At 35.9% G+C, this 20,403-nt stretch overlaps 1 long non-coding RNA gene across 1 annotated transcript in view; it reads right to left on the bottom strand.

The window, feature by feature from the left end:
• Positions 1–3,494: 3,494 nt before the first annotated feature.
• LOC141558053 (uncharacterized) overlaps positions 3,495–20,403 on the bottom strand; it is a 56,936-nt gene continuing 40,027 nt past the window's right edge. Inside the window, exon 4 of the long non-coding RNA XR_012486941.1 lies at positions 3,495–6,220. This is a non-coding gene — a long non-coding RNA (uncharacterized LOC141558053). The remainder of the gene's footprint in view (positions 6,221–20,403) is intronic.

Genomic DNA, 20,403 nt, shown 5'->3' with positions numbered 1-20,403 from the left:
TTAGCGGATATTGAACAAATCAGAAAATCATCATGAATCCAAGTACTAGTAGGGTGGGTTCAATTGCCCCTAGACAAATATAAGTGAGATCCTTCAAGCCCCATGTAGGGCCTAGCTTTTCAGATCCAGCCAGGACACTAAGCAGTCTTTAGTTCAGAGGTCTTCAATCCTTCTTGTGTCATAGAGTCCCTTGGCACTCTGATAAAGGCCATGGAGCTCTTCTCAGAAGAGTGATCTTTACATGTCTCTAATCTCTGCTGTCAGGGAGATTGAGGCTGGTGGATCATTTGTGTTTGGGAATTCTGAACGGCAGTAAGGCTGATTGATATGAAGCTGACACCAATATTCAGAGCACTAGGATGCCAGTGGAGTCAGGCCCATACGTGGCTACTCTCCATCTAGCATAGGCAACATGGGGAGATCCAGGATTCTTCCAGAAACCTCCCCACTCCACCCCCCCCCAAAAAAAGTTTAAATGTATAAAATTTAAACAGGATTACAAAGGAAACCAATTATATTGAAATATACATTATTTAAAAATTTCATAAACTCTAGCTCTAGAACCCCTGACCTAGGGGGCTTCTCTCAATATTTAATGCCCAAGGGGCAGCTAAAATTGATGCAGTGGATAGAGGATCAGTGCTGAAGTCAGGAGGACCTGAGTTCAAATCTGATCTCAGTAACTTAACACTTCCTAGTTGTGTGACTTTGAGCAAGTCACAACCCCAATTGCCTCAGCTATATATATATATATATATATATATGAAATGCCCATATTTTACAGGAAACCAACCAAGTCAAGCAAATCTTTGAAACCCAGGGAGCAAGGGCCACACATTTAATGAGGCTGGGCTTTTGTTTCTAGATGAGAGATTGGGTGCCTGCGTGTTTTTCTCTCTTGTTTACAGGGAAATCAGGATGGGGAATAAGTAGTTCTTAAATGAAGAAACTCATTCTACCAACAAAGGGCAGGATCTTCAAGAGTTACCTAGGATATTGAGATTTTCAGGGTTTAAGGCAAGGCATATGTCTCCAGTCAAGCCCCACTTAATCATTGCTTGAGCTCTGACAATGGATTCAAATCTTGGCATTTTGACGCCTATTAGCTGTGTGACCATAAGCCGGCCTCTTATCTTACCAGAACTTCACATCCTACTAGACAAAATTAAGGCAAAAATGCATGCAGGATCAATTTCACAGGGCTGTTGTGAGGAAAGTGTTTGTAAATATTCAGTTGTAAGGTTTTTTCTTCCCAGATTTCAAGTATCCATGATTCCATCATTGATTGTATACCATCCCTGAGAGACTATCATTCCTCTACACTATTAGCAGGCTGTCTCCCTGAGTTGCCACAGCAGGAAAGACCTTTTGACCAAACCTCTGGTAAGAGTCTAACCACCTAGACAATCTTAACCTCTAACAATGTTGCTAGGCCGATATTCAAACTCTGTACAGCTTGGTAGGACTGACCCTGGTTTTTGTTCCTGTGATTACCTCAATTAAAACACCCCTTTCTGACCAACACTATCCTATATAGATTATTTTCCCTTATTAGAATATAATTTATCTTGTTTTTGAATAGGGATTCCCTCTCTTTAGCACAATGCTCAGTGCATAGCAAACATTTAATAAAATCTTTTTGTTACTATTCATTCATTAGGCATAATACAGGGTTTTAGACTACTATCTTCCCAGGACTATATTCCTTTTTTCCTAGATTCTAGTTTATTCTTGACTCATACCCTACCCCTAACATTTTTCTTCTTTTAGATTCATCTGTTTGAAAATCATTTTGTGTTAATAAGGAAATTAACTGAATTAGGGAAAAGATGTAAGTATGAAGCAATAGCAGAAAAAAAGGTTACTACTACTTCTATATTAATACTACTACCTTTACTAGCTTTTATATAGTGCTTTAAAGTTTGCAAAGCACTTTAGAAATACTATCTCATTTTATCCTCACAGCCACCTTGGGAAGCAGACGCTACTATCTCCACTTTTACAGACTGAGGTAGAGAGAGGTAACTTAGACTACATTGGCTGCAACTTCCAACTCAAAAGTCAGTCCCCACAAGAAGAGAAAAAGAAAGTGAAAGAGACAGTTTGGCTGAAAAGCTCTCACAGCACTTTCATAATCACCATAAATTACAATAGGACAGATAAAGGAGGGAAAAGAGGCTGGGTAATAATTGACTACAGTTATTTCTGTGAGAGGCAACAAGGTCCCAGACTGGGATGGTATAAGTGAGATTGGAGATAATAATGTTTTATTACAGAATGTACAAACATGGCAACTCATTTTACCAACGAAAGGCAGGGTCTTCAATGCAATTTATGGTCTTAAAGTGTTACCTAGATTATTGAGATTTTGAGAGTTTAGAGACAAGGCATAAGTCGCACATCAAGTCCCACTTGGTCACTGAGCTCTGACTGAATCAGAGAAGTGAATGTAAATAGAAATTGTGGCTGTTTTAGCCAATACAGGTTTTTTGTTTACTTGTTTTTTACTAAAAGAGACCATTCTTTGCCTCAATACTTACCTTGGCTTAATTACTGAATTGATGTTTTCTCAATCAAAATGATTCCTATTAAAGACCTTAGCTTAAAAAGGCTAAGGTTCCCACTGCATCTAGGGTCATCTCTAGTCATCCTGATCTATATATTTCCCCTAGACCCAGTTGGCTTTGGGTCTTTGAACAGCCCACCTTCACTTAAATCCAATTCCCTTGCAAGTCATGGAATCACCTCCCTGATATCAAGGTCCTCTTCAAGAACAAAGGGCAAACAATAAAATTACTGAGAGTTAAATGACTTGCCTAGAGTCACACAGACAATATATATTCAAGGTGAGACTTAAATCCACGTCTTTCTTGGGCCAACTCTCTATTTAGTATGCCACATTACTTCTCATAAAAGTACCCTGCTGCTTCCCTATATTAGTAATGTAAAGTTTAAAAGGTTAGCTATCATGTCAAAAATTTTTAAAGATAAATATATAAAGAAGAGGAGACGGATAATTGGCAGTTATGAAAGGAGATGGAAATTGCAGAAGTTAATTGCTGAACAAGTTGTGGTATATGATTGTGATAGAATACTATTGTGCTATAAGAAATGATGAGTAGGATGCTCTCAAAAAACAAACAAACAAACAAAAAAACCCTGGAAAGATTTGCATAAAGTAATGAAAAATGAAATGAGCAGAACCAAGAGAATGTTGTATACAGTAACAGCAGTATTCTTTTAAGAAGAACTTTGAGCAGATAAGCCATTTTGACTATTATAAATGCCCAAATGAACTAAAGGACAAATGAAGGAAGACACTTTCTGCATCAAGAGAAACAACTAATAAATACAAATATGTATACAATGATTTTACGTCTACACACATATTAGTGTCTAATGGTAGGCATCTCTAGGGAAAGAAAGAAAGGAAAGAAAAAAATTAATGTATACGATAGCTTTATTATATATATATATTTAAAAGACATAGCAAGTTATACATAACAGATTTACAGTTTCATGTACAATCATCTTTTTTTAAATCATACTATTTTATGAAAATGCTTGTTTTATTCCATAAATTTAAAATTAATTAAATTTTTTTTAAAAAATCTGGAGGTCTTAGTGGATTGTAAGCTCAATATAAGTTAGCAGTGTGACATGGCAGCCCAAAAAGTTAATGTGATATTGGGGTGCATTAAGATAGGCATACCTTCTAGTAAATGGGGAGGTGAAAATGTCATTGCATTTTTTTCTCATCAGATCTTATATAGAATATTCAATTTTGGCATATGAGCTTAAGGATATTAATAAGCTGGAGAATGTTCAGAGGGAAGCATCCAAGATGTGAAAGGGCCTTGATCTCATGAAAGAAGGTATTTACAGTATTGGAGAGGATGACCAGGGATGTGATGTCTTCTGGAGAGAGCCAGATTTCTGTGACTGTAAGAAAGTGGAAAGAACATGAAAAAAAGAGCAAGTACTTCTAAGTTTTTGTGGAATTAAAATTCAAATACACTGTATTACAGGGAAGTTCTGAGTAGACCATTAAAAAAAAAATGACATTGGATTTTTGCACCTTTTGCACCTTCTCATTATTTTTTGGTAGTCTCTAGTTAAAAACCTAAAAAGAAACCAAAAGTGATGGTTCTGTAGCATCCACGTGGAGAAAGAATCAGCAGAATCAGAAGTAAGCCTGCCAGTCCCTTGTTCTCAGCATGGTGTAGAGGTTGTAGGTTCAAACTCAACCACTTCTTTGGATGGAGGAGGGTGCTGAGTCTTAACATTGGGCAAGGTCTGTCCTGAAGTTGGAGTCATATTGAGGAAGTCGGCCAATCCAGGGAAGAACTGGGATTGAGGTGTAAGGTTGCAGGAGGCAATAATCCAGAAGTCATAAACCCTAGAATGAGGTGAGAGTCCAACAACCTAAAGGATTCAGAAATCAGGAGGGACTGGTTCTCTAAAGAGCTGGCTCATCCAGGGCACTTATTGTTTGTTCAGCATGTTTGCATGGCAGTCTTGCAAGAGCTGCTCGCTCAAAAGTCTAGGGACTCAAATGAGCTTTGTTCTGGCTCTGCACACGCTCTGTGGCCCTGCCTTGGACCATGGTCATCATCCCTCCCCCTTGGCTCTCTCCTTTTACTAAGGATCATCCCCCACCCAGAAAGCCTCCTGTTTTCTGCCTGGAAAACGTACCATGTTCTAGACTGACTCTAATGTTCAATCTTAAGGTTCATATACTTTTCCCATTAACCAAATAGTAAATAATCCTACACTTTCATTGAGAATCTATAACCTCCATCAACACAAATTCTTCCCAACCACTTACCACCCCAAAGAAGAGTATGCTTTGGGCAGGAACATTTCCAGGTATGAACTTGCCTTTTTGAGAGCAAGAATTGTCTATGCTCTTCGTATCTCCAACACAGTGCTTTGCACACTTTGCTTGTTGAGCTATTTCATTTGTACCCAGCTCTTCATGACTGCATTTGGGATGTTCTTGGCAAAAACACTGAAATGATCTGTCGTTTTCTTCCCCTGCTCATGTGACAGATGAGAAAACTGAGGCAAACAGGGTTAAGTGACTTGCCCTGAGCCATTTAGCTAACAAGTGACCTGGGCCAGATCTAAACTCAGGCCCTTCTGATTCCAAGACTGATACCCTATCCACTGTGCAAATAGAAAGCACTTAATAAAATATTCGTGCATTATCTCATTTATTCATTTGCCCCAAATTTCAATATAGCTTGTATAGCTTCCAGATTCTCCACATATTGATCAGTTACCAATATAATAGCAGGGAGGATGAGCACAGCAGTATGATGAAGATATAAGCCATGATTCAAGAAAAAAAAAAAAAAAAGTATCTTCTAGGAGGATTTGTGAATTGGGTTATTAAAGCTAAGTTTAAAGGGCAGCTGGGTGGTGCAGTGGATAGAGCACCAGCCCTGAATTCAGGAGGACCCGAGTTCAAATCTGCTCTCAGACACTTAACACTTCCTAGCTGTGTGACCCTGGGCAAGTCACTTAATCCTAATTGCCTCAGTCAAGAAAAAAAAAAAAAAAAGCTAAGTTTAGTTACAGGTAGTAAACAGATGCAAGTGTCTTAATGGTGAGAAACATATTGGGAATGTTGTACAGTGATGGGGGGTATCAATTTTTGGCTTTCAGGGTCACAGATAAAGTGATTCAAAAATAGGTGACACACTGGAAGATAAGGTCTGAAAAGAAATTGTGTGTGTGTGTGTGTGTGTGTGTGTGTGTGTGTGTGTGTGTTATGTAGTGAGAAGGGGGGGAGGGGGGGAGAGGGGGGAGGCAGAAAATGTTAGAAACCACTGAAATCTGCATTTGCTACTTTAGTAAATGGAATATTGGCTGAGGGAAAGTGAGCCCAGAGGGAACATTCATGTTTCCATGGTGAGGTTAGCTGGGAGGGAAAAGCCGGATAACCTAGATCAGCGGCAGGAAGTAGATGTTGAAATGTCCCTATGATGATGCCGTGGCACTGGGAAGAAAGGCAATCTAACAGGATGAAGAAAAAGCATCATCCCCTTGGCTTCTCCCTTGCCACTGGGCTCCTGAGAACAGCCGCCGTTCATCTCTTCCCAAGTTCAGTACCCGAGAGCTGTTATATCAGATGATTTCACAATAGTGTCCAAGGTTGGTGGCTTCCTTCTGAAGCATCCACTTCTAATGTGCAGTGCGGTAAAGGTCAGCGAACCTGGCATTCAGGGAAATAAGAACAATTATCTCAAAATCAGTGCGAGGTGAAATGAAGTGGGTTGCTCTCCTTAGGTAAATGGATTTCTTTCATTCCCTTTTACCTCCTGTGTGTCTATTTGCTAAATAGATTAAGTCTTGCTCCAACTTCCATGGAGGACAAACCACCCAGCAAAAGGGAAGACCCCAGGGAAAAGGTTACTGAAAAGTGGGTAAATCTAATTGAATTTTGCCTTGTATTCTTGTAATTATAGAAAGAGTTATTATTCAGGTTATTCAGGTAAGGGTTGCCCCTGAAGTCAATGCTAGAATTCTGTAATTTTATGCACCTGCAAAATGTCCAAATTTTTAAGAAATACGAAAAAAGCAAATTCTGGCAATGATAAATCAATGATCATTGGTACTTTTATCTTAATGGGTCTCTGTCCTCATTGATGCATCCACCGGTGATGCAAATCATAATTCATCCGTGCTTTTTCATTCTGTGCAACTTTTGTCCAAATCCTCCCGTAAATCCTCCACACAATGGGCTAAGAAACTTTCTCTACAACTCTTGACATTACATAGATACTATAGCTTTTATTTATTTATTTTTTTTTGCTGGTGAATGTCCCATGTTCTTTTTCTTTCATACATCTCCCTGATGATATCCTTAACTTTGTTTTTTCTCTGTGATGTAGCTGACTCACCCACCATGAATCTCTCAATTGCCCTTTATGTGATCCTCAGCTTTAATTTATCAATGACAGGGGTGTTCTATTTCTCTCAGCCACACAGTATCACCAAAAGACTATTACTTTTTTAAAAAGAAAAAGATGGGTCTTTGTTTCAGGGGAAGTTTGGGGTCATTTAAAGAACTAAGCAGCTTCCAGAGGCAATCTACCCCATATTCTCCTTCTCACTGTTTGCTAGGTCTTCTCTATAGTTCTCTGGTGATATATATGGAGGGGGTGTATATATGTATCTGTACATATATATATATATATATATATATATATATATATATATATATATATATGTCTGCATGCATGTATGTATATATGTTTGTACATACATACATATACCAGTTTTATGAGTTGTCCATCCAACTGTATATCATAATCTAGAGCTCTAGACAATAGACATTTTTCATCTGGTTTTTTTTTTTCCTATGCGGATAATTAGGTTGAACTCTTTCAAGTCATTATGGATCTCATTTAGAAAGTTCTGAAATATTCTGGGTCCTGAAGCTACAATGAAATTTTGGAATGAATAATTAAATAGATGCTTTGTGAGCACTTAAAAATATAAGCCATGATTATTTAGAGCCAGAACAGTTTCACTAAGAACAGTTAATAGCAAAGTAACCTCATTTTCATTTTGATAGGATTTTTAATCAAACAGATTCAAGGAATGTCATAGACATAGCATAACTAGAGTTCAGAAAGACATTTTGACAGTAGTGATATTCTTCTGGACAAGGTGAAAAATGGGGTGGGAATGTAAATTCATCATAGCTAATTGAAGATCATATTCAAAGATTGAAGATGATTAATGAATCAGTGCTAACCTGGAGGATGAATTTGCTCTATTTAAATAAAATATTGATACTGAAAAATGGGAGATGGAGAAGGGAACAGAAATCAGCACAAAACAATGCTTCCTAAGGAAATTTATTCAATATAAATCAATAATGAAAACAAGGAGACTAAAAAAAGCATAGTAATTAAAAAAAAACTTGATCTTCTCAATGAGAGATATGGTAGCAAAGGTGTTTATAAAATCTTATGAAGGAGAGAGTACGAAATGATAATCAATATCTTCTCATAAAATAGCATGAAACAGTAGAGGAGAAAGCAAGTTTGAAGAAATCTTAGCAAGTGACTTAACTGAACTGCCTCAAACTAGAAGACATTTAGGGATGAAACGAGAAAAACAATAAATAGACCAAAAATGGAAATGATGTATTAAAATTTCTTTTAAAATCTTTTTTCCCTTTTAATGACATGAGCTGCCACATTTGGACATTAATTTCACAGTCCTTTACCTGCTTCATGATGAAATAGAAATGACCCTAAAGAAAACAAACTTAGAAAGAATAACTGAATTACAGTAAATATATCCATGAGAGATCATTCTGAAGGCAATACAATTTAGAGAATATTGATAAATCAATTCTTCAAATAACTTTAAAAGGGTTGTAATTATTCAGTCATTTTTCAGTTGTGTGCAATTCTTCATGATCCCATTTGAGGTTTTCTGGACAAAGACACTAGGGTGGTTTGCCATTTCCTTCTTTGGTCCATTTTACAGATGAGGAAATTGAGATAAACAGAATTAGGTGACTGGGCCAGGATTATGCATCCAATAAATATTTGAGGCCAGATTTGAATTCATGAAGAGAAGCCTTCTTTATTCTAAACCCAATGTTCTATCCACTGTGATACCTAGCTGTCCAACTTAAAAGGGAGTGGATACCAATATACAGGAGGGAAAATAATAGACCTTATTATTTTTTTTTTTACCAAAATAAGCCAAGACTATATCTTAAAAGTATTGATTTACATATATCTGCTATTTTACCTCTACAAAATCTTTATAGGAGTAATCTATACACCAATCAAAGATATATTTGACAAAGGTTTGAGAAGGGAATATATAGGCTTTTGAAATGATATTCGATAACATACCACATTTTAAGAGTTACACAATTCACTGAAAGAAATGTAGAATGCAAGCTCCCATTGTGCTTATTGTTTGCTGACTATTAAAAAAAGCATTTGATCCTGCAGAACAAAGTCTCCTTCCCAACAATGTGCTCACAATGTCCACATCAAAATCATCCAAGACTCAGTCATCCATTCAAGGAGCACCTATTAAGCGCTTACTATGTTCAAGGCCCTTTATTAAACATTGAATTCCTTGAAAGATAGAACAACAGAGATAAATTTGTACAACTATCATCTGATTATTAATATCAAGTGAAGCATAAAACAGGGAGACATATGCTCATTAAAGGTGTTTGCCACTGTCGTGGACCATGTCCAACTAGAAGAGGGATTCCCTCCAGATGCTCCTGTTTGCAGATGACATTGTGCTGATTGCACAAAGCTCTGGAACATTGCAGAGAGCTTCCTAAATAAGATCCATAATAATCTGAGAGGGTTTGGCTTAAGAATCCACAGAAGAAAAATCAATTGTATTTAAAATGTTTATTATTTCAACCACTTGGGTCAAATCCAAATCCAAAATTGAAGCAGGTCCACTAAACCATATATAAGGACCCTTGAGGATTATATAGTGACTTAGAAAACCACACATTATTTTGCTAAATATTCCTCATTTTACATATTAATTTGGTTTGTGCTGAAATCAGCTGGGTTTTTAATACCTTTGGTTTAGGCCATAATGTGTAATTGGAAGGATAACTTGAAGATTTCATTCATCTTGGACTGACACTGAAAGTGGTCCATGAGGTAGGCCCAGAATCAAATAGGAAATGTCGAGAGGCTTGGACTGACTATGGGAAAACTGCACATTTTTTGAAGACCCCAATCTTCTCCCTGAACAGAATCCTGTCTTTTTAAAATCAATATTCTTCTAGTGATGCTATATATCTGTGAATCATGGAGCACTGCAGTCTCTGAAGAATTCAAGCTGAGCATCACCTAAAGGGTAATGGGGAGTCATGTGATTGGAATGAATAGGCTGAAACTCATTACAAATGAGGAATTATGCAGGATAAGTGGTGTACAGGATGGCAGCAAAGAAATCTATAACTGGAAAAAATGATGAGCTCGTCATGTAGCAAGAATAAGTAACAACAATTCTTTGCCAAAATAGGGCAGACAAATGATCTTTATAAAAGAGAAAATAGACTATTTCAAGCACATGAATCAAAAGACTTTTACATAAACAAAATCAATGCAGTGAGGATAAGAAGGGAAACTGTTGAATGGGAAAAAGCATCGTCACCAAATATCTCTGGTAAAGATCTGATGTGGGGCAGCAAGGAAGTTCAGTATATAAAGCACTGGCTCTGGAGTCAGGAGGAACTGAGTTCAAATCTAACCTCAGATACTATGTGACCCTGGGCAAATCGCTTCAGCCTGTTTGCTTCCAAAAAAAAAAAAAAATCTGATATCCAAGATAATAAATAAATTCACATAAATATGTAAGAGCAAAGAAAAAATCTCCAATTGATAAGTGGTCAAAATTATGAACAGTTTTCAAAAGAAAATTAGAAAATTCTTAACCATATGAAAGATCATTCCCTATTACCTATAATAAGAGGAATGCAATGTAAAAGAACTCTGAGATTCACCTCATGACCAACAAACTAACAAAGACTATATAATTATATTAACCAAGCTTGTCTCCAGACAGGTGTTGTTGCAGAGGTGGGAGACTATCGGTATGGAATGCATCTATATTCTCATATAGTATTCTTTCCAATAATGCAGAATATATGCTGTACTTGCTTATCCCTTTTCTCTTTGTTGATATATTTGTGGATTTTGCTGAACTCCCTTTTTTTTCTTTTTAAATCTTTGTTACAAGGAAAAACTTCCTCAGTAGGTAAGGGATGTATTCAGGAATGACTATGACGTAAAAACAAAAAGAAGTAATCAATAAAAAATCTTTAGGAGTAGAAAAACATGGGCTAGTCTTCATGTTTCATGAAATATCAGTAAATCAAGAGAAATACCAGCAGCATGTTGGGTGAACAACCTTTAGCTAATTTAGATAAGACACATTCCCATCTTTCTTGACATACTTAAGAAGCCTTCCTTTATTAAAAAAAAAAAAAATTTTAATAAGAGTTTGAGAAAAACAACAAAAAGAAAAGGGATAAGCAAGTACAGTATATAGTCTGCATTATTGGAAAGAATACTATATGAGAATATAGATGCATTGGAATATTGGAGAATTCTTCCAGTGATGTAGATTTGTGTATCAGATTTATATCACAATTTCAAAAGACTTACAATTTCAGGTCACCTAATGGATAACAGAAAAAAGCATTGTGGGTTATAGTATATTACCAACAAACAAATATATATATATATATATATGGATAACAGAAAAAAGCATTGTGGGTTATAGTATATTACCAACAAACAAATATATATATATAAATAATATGTAAAAATATTGTTAGAGATATACATGACTTGAAAAGGAGGTGAGCCAGTCATAAACTCACTAATATCCACACATGATCAAGAGATGATATAGGGGATGCTAAGATGATCCTGAAGTAAGGTTTTTTTGAAGGGCATGGATAAAGATTATAGAGGATGAAAAGACCTAGAGACAGGTGGTGATCTGCAACTTTAGAGGAAGTACTAATAGCAATGAGATCACAGATCCATATAAATATTGAAGTAAATTAATTTGAGGTATAGTCCCTAGTGAAGGTCTCAGAACTCTGTTATTTGCGCTGTTGAAAATTTTTATCAGTGAATTGAAAGACGCAAAAGATATGTTCTTCAAATTTCTGACTAACACAAATCTGAAACTGAGAGTAAATATAATATCAGATGACAGAATAAAGATTTCTAAAAGGTTAGACCAATTAGTTAAATCTAAATGTTCATAACATTTCAATGTGTCTGTGGTCACATCAGTGTGAATATGCCTGCCAACAATGTCTGCTCAACTTGTGGAACTCTTATTCACATACTCCTATAAGTTTGCCAAAAGTGGTCCATATAAATATGTTTAGAAGAATTACACATGTGTAACCTATACTGGATTTCTTGTGGTCTAGGGGAGGAGAGAAGTGAAGAGGGAGGGAGAAAAAATTGGAACACGAGGTTTTGTAAAGGAGGATTTTGAAAATTATCTTTGTATTGCATGTATTTTGAAAAATAAAAAGCTATTATAAAAATAGCTAAGTGAATGATGACATATAAATCTGTTAAAAAAAAGTAAAGAAAGCAGTCTTTCTGATGTTTTGGGAGTGAGCTTTCCTTGGACAGATGTGACAATACTAAATTCAACAGAAACAACTTTGATGATTAATTTTATGTTAGGTTAAAACAACAACAACAACAAAAAAAACCTATTACATAAGGTCAGGGCAGGTGACAAACCAAACAGAAAAAACACATTACATTATTGTTTTATATTGATCTTCCAGTAAATCCCAATCAAGAAAACTTATTTTAGAAGCTACAGGAAGCATACTGAGGAATTAGGACACTGATACATTGTTGGTGGAACTGTGAATGGACCCAACCATTCTGGAGAGTGATTTGGAACTGTGCTCAAAAAGTTATCAAATGGTGCATACCCTTTGACCCAGCAGTGTTTCTACCAGGCCTGTATCACAAAGAGATCTTAAATTTTCTTTTGAAAACTGTTCATAATTTTGACCACTTATCATGTGCAAAAAATATTTTTGTAGTGGCAAGAAACTGGAAACTAAGTGGATGCCCCTCAATTGGAGAATGGCTGAACAAATTGTGGTATGTGAATGTTATGGAATATTATTGTTCTGTAAGAAATGACCAGCAGGATGATTTCAGAAAGGCCTGGAGAGATTTACATGAACTGATGCTGAGTGAAGTGAGTAGAATCAAGAAATCATTTTACACAGCAACAAGAAGATTATACCATGATCAGTTCTGATGGACGTGGCTCTCTTCAACAATGAGATGATTCAAACCAATTCCAATTATTCAGTGATGAAAAGAGCCATCTACACTCAGAAAGAGAGGCCTGTGGGAACTGAGTGTGGAGTACAACATATCATTTTCATTCTTTCTGTTCATGTTGGCTTGCATTTTGTTTTCTTTCCCAGTTTTTTTTTTTTTTCGTTCTTGATCCGATTTTTCTTGTACAGCAAGATAACTGCATATATACATATATATGTTGAATTTAACACATATTTTAATATATTTAACATGTATTGGACCTCCTGCCATCCAGGGGAGGGGTGGGAGGAAGGAAAAAATAATTACCTCTTACTGAGGTAAGAACCAGAAAAGCCTTATGTTAAAACCTTGATTCAACATTTAAAACTTGACCTTGCTGATCCTCAGCTTCCTCATTAGTGTAAAAAAAAAAACTCCAAACCCCCCTCCAAAAAAAAAAGACAAAGAAATAATGCTTGCAATATGCATCTTATAGGATTGTGAAGATAGCATTTTGCAAACCTGAAAATGCTATGTAAATATAAATGATTTTTATAAATAGTACCATAGTTTCCAGAGAAGGGAAGTAACTACCCTGCTCTACACTAGGACTGTCAGAACATACCTGAAGTGTCGTCATTTCTGGTAACCACATTTCTAGACAAATCAGTATATGACCACAACAGTGAAGGGATATGAAGCCATATCACATAGAGAATGGTAGGCAGGAGTAGAGATGTTTAAACCTGAGAAGTGAAAACTTAAGGATGATGTGGCAATTATTTGTAAATAGCTAAAGAATGTCACATGAAAGACAATTTTGACCTATTCTATCTAGTTCCAGAAAATAAAACAAAGAAATAAAGATGAAAACTGAAAACATAAAGAATTTTCTAATAATTAAAGTTGTCCAAAAATGGGACAAATTGTCTCTTGGGTAGTAAGTTTCCTTTCACTGGAAATATTAAAGAAGAAACTAACTGATTACCTGTAAAGAGTGTTGCAAAGGGGATTCCTGAATCATGTGGGCTGGTCTGGATGACCTCCAAATGTCAGATTCTATATTTCTATGTCTTTTGTATAGAGAGAATGTGTGCCGAAAGAAGCCTGGGAAATACCTCCTGAATCTCCCTTGTGTTTCCTTAATGAAGGAAGCCATGGCAAGCATAAATGTTGCTCTGCTTCCTTTCTCTACAATCCATTATGAGAGAAGTGAGCTTGTTGATACAGTTAGTCACAGAGTCTGGGCAAACTCTTGAAGATTAAATAGGAGAAAACTGGGATGATTTTTGTCTAAACCCAGTGCACATTCATCCTTATCTCCTTTCAATAATAAGACATCTCCCTCCAAAAAGTTAGCTCTTCAGATGTTTTTGTTGTGGCAAAGAACTGGAAAATTAGTGGATGTCCATCAGTTGGGAATGGCTGAATAAGTTATGGTATATGAATGTCAAGGAATATTATTGTTCTATAAGAAATGATCAGCAGAATGATTTCAGAAAAGCCTAGAGGTTTTTATATGAACTAATGCGAAGTAAATTGAGTAGAACCAAGAGAACATTGTATACAGCAACAAGATTATACGATGATCAATTCTGATGGATATAGTTCTTTCCAACAACGAGGTGATTCAGGCCAGTTCCAATGGACTTATGATAAAGAAAGCCATCTGCACCCAGAGAGAGAGGATTTGTGGGGCCTGAATGTGGATCACAAAATAGTATTTTCATTTTTGTTATTGTTGTTTGCTTACATTTTGTTTTCTTTCTCAATTTTTTTTCCTTTTTGATCTGATTTTTCTTGTGCAACATGATAATTAGAGAAACATATATAGAAAAATTGTGCACTTAATGGATTGAATTACTTGCCATCTAGGAGAGGAGGTGGGGAGAAGAAGGGGAAAAAAAATTGGAATACAAGGTTTTATAAGAGTGAATGTTGGAAACTATCTATGCGTATGTTTTTGGTTTTGTTTTAATTAAAAATCTGTATTTACAAAACATATGCATAGGTAATTTTTCAACATTAATCCTTGCAAAACCTTCTATTACAAATTTTCCTCTCCTTTCACCCATCCCACCCCCACATGGCAGATAGTCCAATATATATTAAATATGTTTAAATATATGTTAAATCCAATATATGTATACATAGTTATACAGTTTATCTTGCTGCATAAGAAAAATAGTATCAAGAATGAAAAAAAAACTGAAAAAGAAAACAAAATGAAAGCAAACAACAGAAAGAGTGAAAATGCTATGTTGTGGTCCACACTCAGTTCCCACAGGCCTCTCTCTGGGTGTAGATGGCTCTTTTCATCACTGAATAATTGGAACTGGTTTGAATCATCTCATTGTTGAAGAGAGTCACATCTATCAGAATTAATCATCATATAGTATTGTTGTTGAAGTGTATAATGATTTTCTGGTCTTGCTCACTTCACTCAGCATCAGTTCATGTAAATCTCTCCAGGCCTTTCTGAAATCATCCTGCTGGTCATTTCTTACAGGACAATAATATTCCATAATATTCATATACCACAATTTATTCAGCCATTCTCCAATTGATGGGCATCCACTCACTTTCCAGTTTCTGGCCACTACAAAAAGGACTGTCACAAACAGTTTTGCACATGTGAGTCCCTTTCCTCCTTTAAGATCTTTTTGGGACATAGACCCAATAGAAACACTGCTGGGACAAAGGGTATGCATAGTTTTATAGCCCTTTGGGCAGAGTTCCAAACTGCTCTCCAGAATGGTTGAATCCATTCACAACTCCACCAACAATGTGTCAGTGTCCCAGTTTTCCCACATCCCCTTCAACATTTGTCATTATCTTTTCCTGTCATCTTAGCCAATCTGACAGGTGTGTAGTGGTATCTCAGAGTTGTCTTAATTTGCATTTCTCTGATCAATAGTGATTTGGAACACCTTTTCATATGACTAGAAATAGTTTCAATTTCTTCATCTGAAAATGTTTGTTCATATCCTTTGACTATTTATCAATTGGAGAATGGCTTGAATTCTTTTAAATTTGAGTCAATTCTTTGTATATATTTGAAATGAGGCCTTTATCAGAACCTTTGAATGTAAAATGTTTTCCCAGTTCATTTATGCATGTGTGTTGAAAATAAAAATCTTAATTATAAAAAAAAGATTAGTTCTTTGATAAAATATGACCTTGGAAGCATTGTTAGCCCTTTAACATCACTTCAGGGATTGTTGATTCCCAGCTGAACTTGTATCTTACAAGTGAGAACAAAAACAGGGATTTGGAAGTAGAGAGAGAAAAATACATAAAAGAAGTACTACTAGAACCAAAAACTTCACATTTATGAGTTTTTTTCCAGGGAACCACAAGTTTCCTGATATAGCAGTAATGGAGATAGTAGCTGAGCCCCAAGGACAAGCTGGGACAAGTCAGGAGCTATAGTAACTTGAGAAGATAGTTGAAGGATAGCAATGACAAAGTAACATGAAGTTCCTGAACCAAGCAGAGGAATTTCTGAACCAAGAGAAAGCTGGAAGCAAGGAACAGCAAGAGGTGGTGACTCTATATGAAAAATTAAGTCTGCACATTTCCTTTACTAGTATTGTGAGAAATGTAAATTATGCAGGTGCATGAGGAGGGGCTGATTCTTTAGACACTTAGATCTTTCCCCAATTTAGGAGAGTGAGAAGTTCAGGAAGAGAGATTTAAGTCTAGGTTAGTCTGGAAAATAACATAGGTCCTTGGGGAAATAGAAGTCCATCAAAGAGAGATGGAGAATTATCTTGATTGTGGGCTCAGGGGTACAGCCTTTGTGTTTTGTATTGGGATAAATAAAGCCTGTCATGTTTAATATTATATTAGCTTTAGTACTTGGGAACCAACAGCCTTTCCCCTTTTGTAGATAGAAATACAGACCAAAGAAAAAACTTGAGGTTCACAGAGGCATAAGCCTAAAAGAGAGTGAGTACAGAAAATCCCTCATATTATTAGGATAAGAGGAGGATCAAAGAAGAAATAAGACATTTGCTCACAGTGGTTGGAAAGATGATAACATACTGAGGTAAGATGGGTTAAACTGCTCAGCTCTGTTTTTGCTTCTCTTTTCTTTTCTAAGAAGAATGGTCTTTGAGTAAGAACAAAACAATAAGCACAGAGTAAAAACCAAAGATAAGTGAGAAGACAGTTGGAAAGCACCTAGCTATACTCCATGAGTTCAATCCATCAGGTCTGAAAGAAACACATCATAGGGTACAGAAAGAATTGTAAGGTGTTGTTAACTGGGTTCTGTCAGTGATCTTTGAAATATTTTGTAAAACAAAAAAATGGCAGGACTAAAAAAGAAAAATTGTTCTGATTTTCGAAAGAGGGGAAGAAAGCAGAACATCTCTTATTTGGAATACCTAGAGTTCTAGTACTTGAAAAAGTCTAAATTATATTACTTTAAAAAATAATGATGCAGTTTTTGGTTTTTATATCATTAGTTTTCCTCTTCTCCCAGAGAGCATCCCATATACAAATATTATTTTTAAAGGCCAAGGGAAAAAAGGGGGAAAATGTATAACAGAAGAATACATTAAAAAGAAAAGTTTGAAAATGTGTGCAATCTACACTTGTGGACCTCCCACCTCTTCAAAGGATTACCATCTCATATATCTCCTTTTGAGCTAAGCTTGCTCTTTATAATTTCACAACACTGACTTTTGTTTTTTGTTTTGTTTTGTTTTTAATTGTTCATAGAACACATTATTAAGAGATGGTTTGTGAGCATTTAGAAAAGGAAGCAGTGATCCCTAAAAGCCAACATAGCTTCATCAAGAACAGGTTATGCCAGACTAACTTCATTTCCTTTGATGACAGGGTAACTGGACTAGTAAATTAGGAGAATACTATTGTCATGTCATACTCAAATTTCAGCAAAGCATTTGGCAAGATCTTTCATGTTGTCCTAAGAAACAAGGGAGATGTAGAAGATAGTAAAATTAAGTGGATATAGAATTGTTTGAAGGACTAGTTCTAAAAAATAACCACTTTCTTTTCAATAGAGGTGATTTAGGACAATTCAAATAGCCTTGTGATGGAGAGAGCCATCTGCATCCAGAGAGAGCATTATGGGGACTGAATATGAATCACAAAATAGTATTTTCACCTTTTTTGTTATTGCTGTTGTTTGCTTGCTTGATTTTTTCTCTCATTTTTTTTCCTTTTTGATCTGACTTTTCTTGGGCAGCATGATAAATGTGGAAATATATTTAGAAGAATTGCACATGTTTAACCTATATTGGATTACTTGCTGTCAAGGAAAGGGAAGGAGAAAAATATGGAATACAAGGTTTTGCAAGAGTGAATGTTGAAAACTACCTTTGTGTATATTTTGAAAAAGAAAAAGTTATTATAAAAAAAATGTTGGTTACATTTCAGGCAACATGATTTTATTATTCCCTGAAATGATGAGTTGATAAAAGCAAAATTATTTATCCTGATACATATATGATCCACATAATTGAAATACCATAGGTCCATCGGTGTGAGTGCTATCTTTTATCTCAATTCAATCTCACCTCTTCATTTTGCCCTCTGAAACATTAACTGTATCATAAAATATACCCCTAATAGATTTCCTTGTAATCATTTTTTACCCAAATTAAAAAAAAATCTTTGGGAAGAAAAAAATAGCCATTAATGCCTCAATGTCTATTTGAAGAGTAGTCTCTAATTTAGTGTATCAGTGATCTAGTCCTGGACCTTTTCCCTTTTAGTTTTTATCAATGACTGGAATAAAAGCGTAGATGGAATGCTTATCAAGTTCCTGCTACCGCAGGAGGTTATGAGATTTTGCTAATGTACCAGACAATAAAATAAATACCCAACAATATCTGAACAGGCTGGAATGATAGCTTGAATTGAATAACATATAATTCAGTAGACAAAATGTAAAGTTCTCTACTTGAATTTTAAAAGACCAGCTTCACGAGAATAAGAGGGGGGCAACATTTCTGTGAAAAAGATTTGGGTATAGTACTGAACCACAGGCTTCAAATAAGTCAATAGTGTGGCCTGGTCACTATCATAGGCTACATTGAAATAACAATCACATCCAGAAAAAGGGACATAACTATTTCACTATATACTCCCCTCCTAAGAATATAGCTGAAGTACAAGGTTCAATTCTGAACCCCATATTTTAAGATCAACTTAGATAAGCTAGGTTGGGTCCCAAAGAAGGTAACTACAATGGTGGCTATGACAGATGAAAACTGTTTGAACAATGAATGTTTAGTCTGGAGAAGAGGAGACTTATTAGGGAACTTGTTATCAGTATTGGATGTAGCATCATGGGGAACACAGATTTCATTTATTCTACTTGTTCTCAGAAAACAGAACTGAAAGCAATAGGTAAATGTTTCAAGGTCAGTTTTAGTGATGTAAGAAAAATTTTAACAATTAAGGCTGTCCAAAAGTAGAATGAGCTGCTAGAAACAATGGTAGGTTCTCCCTCATAAAAGTTTTCAGCATCAGACAAGATAATTACTCACTGGCAATGTGGCAAAAAGGACTCTTGATCAGGTACAGATTGGACTAGGTTAGAAGTTCTTAATATTTTTGTGACAGGGATCCATTTGGCAGACCAAGATTTTTCTTATATCACATCTGATCTTGTGAATCCTATGGATTCCTTCTCAGTATAGTTGTTTTGAGTGTTATTTAAAAAGAAAACAAAACATAAGGTTACCAAGGAAGTCCATTTTATAGAAATAGTTATCCCCCCAAAAAAAGTTTTTTTTTTAAATTCACATTCCCCAGGATAAGAATTTCTGGATTGGATGGATCATAGAATAATTGTTCTATACCTACCTGGCAGTGACCTCAGAGGCCATCTAATTAGCTCCCTTATTTTAAAGAAAAGGAAACTGAGGTCCACTGAAATAAAATGATTTACCCAAGCTGACTCAGGCAATAAGTGACATCCTTCATTCACTCCATATACACAGGCTTCCACATGGCATTATCATTATGGTGAAAGGGAATGGGGATCTTAAAGATGTGGATATCATAGTCTTGACTTCTCTTTCCTACCTTGCATCAATTTTATTCCTTTCTGTGAAGGTCAGGGTGTCATTCCAATAGGTCTGGAAAGTTGAATTAGGGAATCAGTCTCAATAATTACTGTGGGACTGTCATTATTAGGGGTACTAATGTGGGCCTAAATTACTATCCAGAACAACCAGCCAGTTTGCATTCTCCTGAGGTTGTACTGATGGCCATGTACCAGCTGCTTTTCTCACCCATCTCATAATTTCCTAGGCAAGCTCTGCCTCTTCTTAAAATTTCTTATTTGATTCCTCACTGGGGGATTTGACTTATGATTTCATTGTCATAGGGAACTACTACTGAGGAATTCCCTCTGCCAAAGAAAATTAGCAATTTTTCTGCAATTTATAATCTTAAAGAGTTGGCTGAAGAACCAAGAAATTAAGTGATTTGCCCAGAATCACACATTTAATAATTTGTCAAAGGTCAGACTTGAATTCAAGTCCTCCTGCCTGTAAGGCTAGCTTTTTGCCCACTGTGTAAC

The sequence above is a fragment of the Sminthopsis crassicaudata genome, chromosome 2 (assembly GCF_048593235.1).
Source record: "Sminthopsis crassicaudata isolate SCR6 chromosome 2, ASM4859323v1, whole genome shotgun sequence".
Lineage (NCBI taxonomy): Eukaryota > Metazoa > Chordata > Mammalia > Dasyuromorphia > Dasyuridae > Sminthopsis > Sminthopsis crassicaudata.
Note: the sequence above shows the minus strand (reverse complement) of the source record. Positions and strands in the feature narration are given on the sequence as shown.